This window comes from Lathamus discolor, chromosome 15 (genome assembly GCF_037157495.1).
Source record: "Lathamus discolor isolate bLatDis1 chromosome 15, bLatDis1.hap1, whole genome shotgun sequence".
In the NCBI taxonomy this organism is placed as follows: Eukaryota; Metazoa; Chordata; class Aves; order Psittaciformes; family Psittacidae; genus Lathamus; species Lathamus discolor.
In genome coordinates, this window is record NC_088898.1 from 5,072,034 (window position 1) to 5,080,593 (window position 8,560).

Here is an 8,560-nt window from a genome sequence, read left to right on the forward strand (position 1 = left end):
CATACCAACCTGGTGGGTCTGGGACAGCCCCTAACCCTCCACACCAGCGCCCATGAGTGAGGGCTCCCATCCCTGCCTGCTGCCGTGGGGCATCTCCACAGGGTGCCAAAACCACTTTATCACCAGCCCTTATCAGCACCTTCACAGGTAACAGTGACGATGGTCTGTGCCAGAGGGGGGCCCTCTCAGGACTGTGGCAGATTTGACCCACGGGGACAAGAGGGTGACAGCACATGAGGAGAGAGGCGGGCTGCACCCTGCAGAAGTGGGGTGCAAAGGGGAGCGCCGCCTTTGGCCCTCAGCCGAGCTGCCCCCAGGAGCCCTGGAAGCTTAACCCTCATTTATAATTAAAGCTCCCTTCCTCCCCTCCCCTTCCCTTCCACTCCTATTTGTTTTATTCTCCTTCTCCGCACACGCTGCGGGGAGAAAGCACCGGAGGGGAGCTGTGAATCAGAGTCTTCGGCAGCGGCTCCCGCAGCAGCGCCGCTTCAAAGCCCCATTACCATATATTGACCCTGGCTCTGACAGCCCGAGCCAGCTCTGCTGGGAAGGGTGAATTTCCCAGCACCGAGGAGCTGTGCATCAGCTGCCTGGGAGCGGGCGGCCGGTGGCAAACCCGCTCTCAGTCTCCGGGGAGAAAGAGAAGGGTTTTCAGCTCCGTAATTGCCCCGCGCATCTCCACTGTTTTAAGGGGATTTGCATCCTGCAGGGATGAGGTTTTCCAGGTGTTTTGCTTCTTGCCTTGTTATTGGGGCTACAAGCTCTGGACAGGAGAGGGTCTCCCATGCAATGAGTTTCGCACCTTCTCCTCAGGCTGTTACACACACCCAGGAGATTATTTCCCTGCGCACCCCATCCCCACTTGCAGAGGGGTTGACATTAGAGAGTAGTGAGGCCATGCAGCCAGGGCGCAATGGCTGCTCATGGGATGCGCAATGGATTGGAATGGAGCTGATGGGTATCCCCATCCCATCTCCTCCTCCAGCACAGCCCATGGGGCCAGAGCTTGATGGAGATCTGGGTGACACTACACAGAGAAAAACCTATCACATCTAATGTCACTGCACAAGAGAAGGGCAAGAATAGCCCCAAATAATCCCCTTTTCTCTGAGAACAAGATGCTGGACGCATCTTTCCCATGTCGTGATGCCTACCATATCTGGACAGTGGCTTCTCACAGCAAAACCTTCACCCACAGACACATCACCTTGCCCTGGGTGAGCTTCATCCCTGGACAGGAAGAAGAGCTAAAGCTGGTTATGGGATGCCCTTGTCTGCCGAGGACAAGCTTAAACAAGGGTGTCCATAAGAGCAACCAAAGCTGAGATTTGCCCCCAGCCCCACCTCACCTGAAGTCCTCTGTACCTGGAGACACTTCACCCACCGCCCCAGGACTTTGGTCCAAGTGCAGCAGGGGCATGGTGATCAAGGCTGTGGTGACAGCCCAGGAACCTTCTGCCCCAGCACAGACCTGGCACCCCGCAAGGGTTAAGAGCTGTGGAGGCGGTGAAGAGAAAATGTTCTTCTGATTTGCTTAATGAACGTTAATTAAGAAGACAGAAGATAGCAGATTCCTTCAGGGTAGAGATGAAAGGCCCGTTAATTAAATCTGGAGAGAGAGTGCAGGGCCGACTGATGCTCCTCCTGATCAGACCTGACAAGGCAGGCACGGGGCAGGAGCGAGGTGTGCAGAGCCACAGCTCCTGTATCCCGCAGCCCAGCTCAAAGCTGGCAGCACAGCCAGCTTTAGACAGGGTGCTTTGATGTGGCACTGGGGCTGAGGGTGGCCCCATCCATACGGTGAGAGCTGGATGGGTACCCCTGACCCCGGCTGCATCCCAGCCAATGCTGCCAGATGGGCACACGCTTGGTTTCCAGCAGAACCTTCCCCAGAAGGGATGAGCTGCCCTTGCTGCAGCACTGGGTAGGACAAGGCCAGCTCCATCCTGAGGAGGAGGTTTGGTCATGCAGCTTTCCCCCAGGTCTCACCAACAAAGCTCATGAGCTGAGCATGGGTTAAACGGCAATGGGTCAGAAAGGCACCAGGTATCACTTTGTGCTGGTGCATCTCTGTGCCTGCTGCACCCTAGCAGGATGGACCCTCCTCTGCACTCCCCATCCCTGGGTTTCAGCACACTTGCTGCATCACCCTCCTGGAGCAGGCAGCTCCTGCCACCAGCGACTTGCCAAAAGGGGCTTTTCTGCTCATAACTGAGCCCCTGGGAGGCTGTTGCACACTAAAACAGGATTCTGCACGCAGCATCTGCCTCTGCACCCGTGCTCCCAACCAGCTTTTACACAGGGCTTATTTTTAGGAGAGCAGCTGAGCATCCCAATTACCCCCCAAAACAGCAGCCCATTCATCCTGCCTGCCTGGGCCCTCTGGGGTAGCAGCCCCAGCTGCTCCATCTCTCCCATTCCATCCCTCACCCTGGGACTGGAGTGGGGATTAGAGCCAGGTTCAGCTGCATGATGCCACAATCATTTCAATTGGCACGGCCACAGTGCTTTACTGCTTTCCCAGCACAGAGAGGTATGCGAGGAGCTGGGATCTCCAGCACCAAGGGCTTTGCAGCAGGGCGATGAAGTGGCAGGGAATGGCTTTAAGCTGACAGAGGGGAGATTTAGATTAGATACAAGGAAGAAAATCTTCCCTGTGAGGGTGCTGAGGCGCTGGCACAGGGTGCCCAGAGAAGCTGTGGCTGCCGCATCCCTGGCAGTGCTCAAGGCCAGGTTGGACACAGGGGCTTGGAGCAAGCTGCTCCAGTGGAAGGGGTCCCTGCCCGTGGCAGGGGTTGGAGCTGGAGGAGCTTTAAGGTCCCTTCAACACAAACCATTCTATGATGCTATGAAGAGCAGCAGCCCCATGGGCAAAGGAGACCAGCCCAGGAGAGCACATCTGGAAGCTCCCCTCAGTTCTGCTCCCATAGGATGAAGATCCCCTGGAGTGGGAAACGGCACATGCAGTGTAAATAACATCTGCAGCATCTCTTCCACGCACTGGCTTATTTTGTAAACCTGAACTTTGCAAAATGTCACGAAACAGAGAAATGGAAGGCCTGGGATGAGTAAATCTCTGTTAGAAAATCCCCAGGACGCCAGCAGTCGTGTTCTCGCTCCGTGATGGCACATTACAGCCCAGCCCTGGCTCACAGAGCGGGGTCAGGCATGGCACTGATTACAGAGAGTATTTAATTAACACTGCTGTAAATACAACACTACTGATGCCAACCAGACCACGATGAGCAGGATGCTGCTGAGCTGCGGGATGTTTTGCCAAGGCAGGCAGGAGAAGAGGAGGGAAGGCAGGGAAAATCCAGCAGATTTTGCTCCCAGCCTCATCCCAGCCCTTGGGGGCTTCAGGGGGACAAGAGGAGGATGAGGTAGGGACATTGTCCTTCAAGAGGTCATCCCCTTGAGCAAGAAGGCTTCACCAACAGCACCCAGCTAGGAAACAGGCTCTGTGGGGGCAAGATGCTCCCAAAGCAATTGCCAGGACAGGCATCACCATCCTCTCCCCTGATGCACAAATAGTCTGGAAGCCACCTTTTCAGAGCTAATTATCCCAGATTTTCTCACACCTGGCACACAGTGAAAGCACGGACATCCCAGCTTCAGTCATGCGTGACCACAAGCTCACCATCTCACTGGGGAAGGACACCAGATCTGACCTGGACTAAGAGCAGGATGGCAACTGAGCTGTCACGGTCCCCAGGACGCACGCTTCACCCATCTCACTGGGGCTCAGGAGGTCAGGGACCAGTATAGGAGGAAGAGATTGGGCAGTGCAGGACCAGTGGGTTTCAGGCACAGCCAAAAAGGCCCTTTCCTTGCTCAAGCTCATCAGTAGCCTAATGATACCTGCTGAAAAGCTTCACAGTCCCTAATCACTCATCATATTACGGCTGCTCACAAGTGAGGCCAACCAGTACAAACCTCCTCAAAGCCTTTCTAATTATCTAGCAGGAGCTTATGCTCTACCCAGCCCAAAAGCAGAATCTCAGCTAAAACCAGCAGCCCTGCTGCCAGCCCATGGCCTGCCTTGATAAACCCCTTTAATGGGCTTGTTATCATCACCTGAGGCCACCTTATTGGCTAATGAGGTGCATCTGTCTGTCTGTCTGTCTGTCTGCCCTCCCCTGCTTCCCTGCTATGCAAAGAAGTCTTTCTGCCCGCCCATCCATCCATCCATCCATCCATCCATCCATCCACCATCCATCCGTCTATCCATCTATTCATCCATCCATCCGTCCATCCATCCGTCCATCCACCATCCATCCATCCATCCATCCACCCACCCATCCACCCACCCATCCATCCATCCACCCACCCACCCACCATCCATCCATCCATCCATCCACCCACCCACCCACCATCCATCCATCCATCCATCCATCCACCCATCCACCCGCCCATCCATCCATCCCACCATGGCAGGAGCGATGGGAGCCAGCCTTCTGGCATGGCTGCCCTGTGCTGGGTCCATGGACACGTCCCCTGGCACCCCATTCACCAGGAGGGTAGGTGACAGCTGAGCAGCCTCAGATGCCACCAGATGGTCACCACAAGCAGAGACCCAGCTAAACCGATAACAGGGAGGGTTATCCAGGGGGCCGGAATCCCCTCATTTCCTAAGTGACTCCCTGTGTCGGTCCCATGGGGAGACGGAAGCGAGCTCAGGATGGTGGCACTGAGCTCCTGCACACAAAACCCCTCCTGCTTTGACACACGGGGCACCTGCATTTGCACAGCCACAACTGGTGGTGGTCACAGTCACTCCTTAAGCTCTTCCCTGAGATGGGCTGAGCATTCGCGACTCATCACAGCGATGGGCTCTCAGGGAGCTTTGGAAAAGCAGGCTCGGAAAGGGCTTAAGAGCTTTCCAAAGCTCCCTGAGAGCCCATCGCTGTGATGAGTCGTGAGTGCTCAGCCCCTCTGCTGCGGGCTCTGCAGTGACAAACATCTCCCTCCCATCAATAAGAGACGGTACAAGACACTCTGTGACAAATAAGAAGTTGTTGTGATACCTTTGACTTTAAAGCAGGAGAAAGAAGCCCCCTCTAACGTGATCTACCGTGTCTTTATATTCCCAAGCGTGTCGCCCCGGATCGGAGCTGGGGCTCTGATTTAATATCCTCACGGAAACCAGTGCCCTCATCCAATTACCACGGGGATTTCAGAGCAGTCAGCAGCTGAGCCGCCGGTAGCCCCCAGCATAGGAGCGAGCCCCATGGGGGGACCAGACCCACAGTGATCTGACCAGGGCACCCCAAAAGCGCTGCAGGGTCCTGGGTTCATTCATCACCCCAACAGGAGCTGTACCAAGGACTGGGTTACACCGGTGGGAAGTGGGGGAGCAGCAAAGCATCGCTGCAGGCAGCGGAGGAGGGTTCTGTGCATCACGTCCCCAGAGATTTCCACTTAGAGCAGGACTGAAATCCCTCTGTTTCGTCCTCGAATGCCTGCTGCTCCGAATCCCCCTGCAGGCACGGAGCCTGGATGCTCGCTGGTAATCCTGCATCATTTATTTTCATTGGCTGACAGAAGAAAAGTGCCGTCAGAAAACTGATGTTAGCTCTGCTGGCTGGCGTCGAAAATGTTGCTTTAATTGTATTTTATTTGGCAATAAGGAAATAGGAGCAGCGACAAAACCCTCCAGATATTCTGCCCTTCTCCCCCCCTCCCCACCCCACTTCGAATTTCAATTTGGTAATTTTATGACTATGTTTCAGATAAAGCCCAACAAAGCACATGAAAGTAGGAGAAGTGATTTATCCTTTTCAGCGGCACAGGATCTTTGGGCATATTTCTCAGCCTGTAAATATTAAGACTGTTCAAAAAACCAGAAAACGACTGGGTTGGGGTTTTTTTTAACCAAAACCCCACGTTTTTTTTCCAACCCTTTTTCCCCTCCCTCCTAGCTTTTTGATCTCTAAAAGCAAAACCAGGGGTGTGCTGGACAGCCGAACTGAAGTAACACCCACACGGAGCAGCTTCGCGCCCTCCAGCCTGAGCCTGGATATGACACCGTGTCCTGCTGTGATTTTACACTTCCAAGGACATTTCCATTGGCAGCGAGGCTGGGAGAGGGACTCCAGCACAATTCATGCCCTTCCCAAAGAATCAGTATAATTGATTTGCTATTGAAATAGGAGGAAGAGGCTGGCTCATGCTTTGCTCCCCCTAACGCTGATGCCGGATGGGAGCTGTGCTGGCTGGCTTTGATTTGGGGTTTCCCTGACCTTTTCCCAGCATCTCCACAAGTCAGGAGGATAAAACCTTCCAAACTACTGCGACATTTAGAAACCAGCCCTCTGCCACCAGTACATAAACCTGAGGATTTCTCTGTGCCACCCATAATAAAACCCTCCTAGTATTGACTTAGCCAGCCCGGCCGAGCATCCCGAGCATCCTTTAGGTATCACTGCAGGTTTCTTTGCTGCGTAACCTTTTCTCACACCCAGAGTGGCAGCGATGCCTTCAAAGCTTTGGGGTGCTGCTCACGGCGCAGGGGGCTCCAGGGAAAGGGTTAATGGGTGGGCAGAGGCAGCGCTGGGGAGTTGCTAGGAGACTTGGGGCTTTAGGATGCGGGATGTGATGCTCAGCCAATGGAGGAGTCCTCTGAGGAGTAAATCTGCTAATTCGGGCTTCATTGATTGCCGGGAATTAGGGGTGGATGTGGGTACAGCTGAGCAGGGCTGACCCTCCTCCTCCCACCCCGGGCTGGTGCTCTCCCATCCTGCTCCTGAGCTTTCAATTAAAGCACTGAATTAATCTCTTGCAATAAACTCGGCCGCTATTGCAGTTTGCGTTGGGATTCATCATCACTTCTGCACATTGTTATATTAAACAGGGAGCTCTTGGCAGCTGGGGATGGAAAGCCAGGGATCCAGCTGGGACTGGGGTGCCTGCCCCTCCACTGGGTTTAGTGCTTACCAGTTAAAAGCCCTTTAGGGGTGCTGCTGATGGTGATGGCACAGGGAAGGCACCGCCGCCTCCTGCTCACCTGCATCTGCTCCTCCAGATGGCCCGGGCTGCTGCTCTTCATGCAGGAAAAGGTTTTACATGAGAAGCTTGCAAGTGGTTTTGGAGGGGTTTTGGCTGATTTTGGCTGGATTTCCACCCCTCTTCCCTTGCTTCCCAGAGCTCCAGCCCATTTGCCATCATTAAGTGGATGGAGCAGCAGTGGGGTGGAGCAGAGGGGCTGCAGATGCGGGTACAGCAATGCACCCCAAAACTGAGCTGCTTTCAGGCTGCTGGGAAGCTGAATTGCTCCTCTCTATAGAGCCCCACAGCCAGACCCTCTCACCAGCTCCTGTGTCCCCTTGTGCCACCATCCCCTGCCCCATTGGAGGGACAGGAAGGCTCCCTTAGGTGCCTGGCACTCTGAACATTCATCCCAGCAGGATCCAACCTGCCTCTACTCTAAGACAGGGCCTTTTCCCACCAACCAGCTGCTTGCATTGCCTCTCCTCACCAAGGGATGGGATAGGATGGAATGGGGGGACACAGCCTTCCTGCTGCGCCCCAAGCCTCGTAGAGGAGCAAGATCCACCCCAGGGCAGGATCTGGCCCCTCCAGGGACTCTGGGATGCCAGCTTTGCACAGAACCAGTGGATTACAGCGCATCAGCTCCAATCGATACCGTGCCGTGGCAGAAAGCAAAGGGAAAAGAGGAACAAAAAGAGAATGCTCATTTGTGGAGGATTTGGGGCTTTTGTAGTGTTTGGTGGGAGAAAAAGGAAAGAGCCTGAGAAAAGACTGCAGGGGGGGGACACAGCAGGGTCCTCCCAACCAGGGCACTGCCAGGGAGAGCACATGGGCATGGGATGGGCGCAGGGTGGGCATAGGGTGCTCCACTTCCACCCAGCACAGGGGGGTTGAGTCCTTCCTCCCTGCAGCAGGGCATCCACAGAGGGTTTAGCACAGAGGATAAAGAAGGGATGCTCAGCCCTTGGTCTGGTCCTGCTGTGAGCCTCACAAAGAGCAACCAGGCTTGGAGATGCTCTGGACAAAAGTGAGGGATTAAAGACAGTTTTTTGCCAACCCAAAGCTCTTGCACATGGATGAGCAGAAGAGATGCCCCGGGAGCTGCTGCCACAGACCCACTTTTGGCAGCAGCTCAAGCCCTCTGTGCAGGTAGTTTGTCTCATTGTCTGAGCTATTGATTCCCCCTGTGGCAAGCAAAGGCCCTGGCACAGCGGGTGGTGTCGCTAAGTGATGGTCAGAGCGCTCTGCCCTTGCAAGAAATAGGCTGTTCCCTGGACCCCAAAACGGCCTTTTCCTATGGGACACGGTGGGATGGGGGAGCCTGCACAGGGGACAGGAGTGGGGTCACCATGGGCTGCCCCACTCCCATACAGGGAACCTCAGAACAAGGAGAGCACCCAGGGGGGACCTGGCCTGGTTCTGTCACCCCATGTCAGTGGCCCGGCGGAGGACAATACGGGTACCACGGCGCAGCTCTCCCCACGGCTGCTTGGGATGAGGCTCACGTGCCTGCTCTGCATTCCGAGCTCTCGCCGGCTCAGGGCGAAGAGCTCCGAAGGAGCTGCCCTTT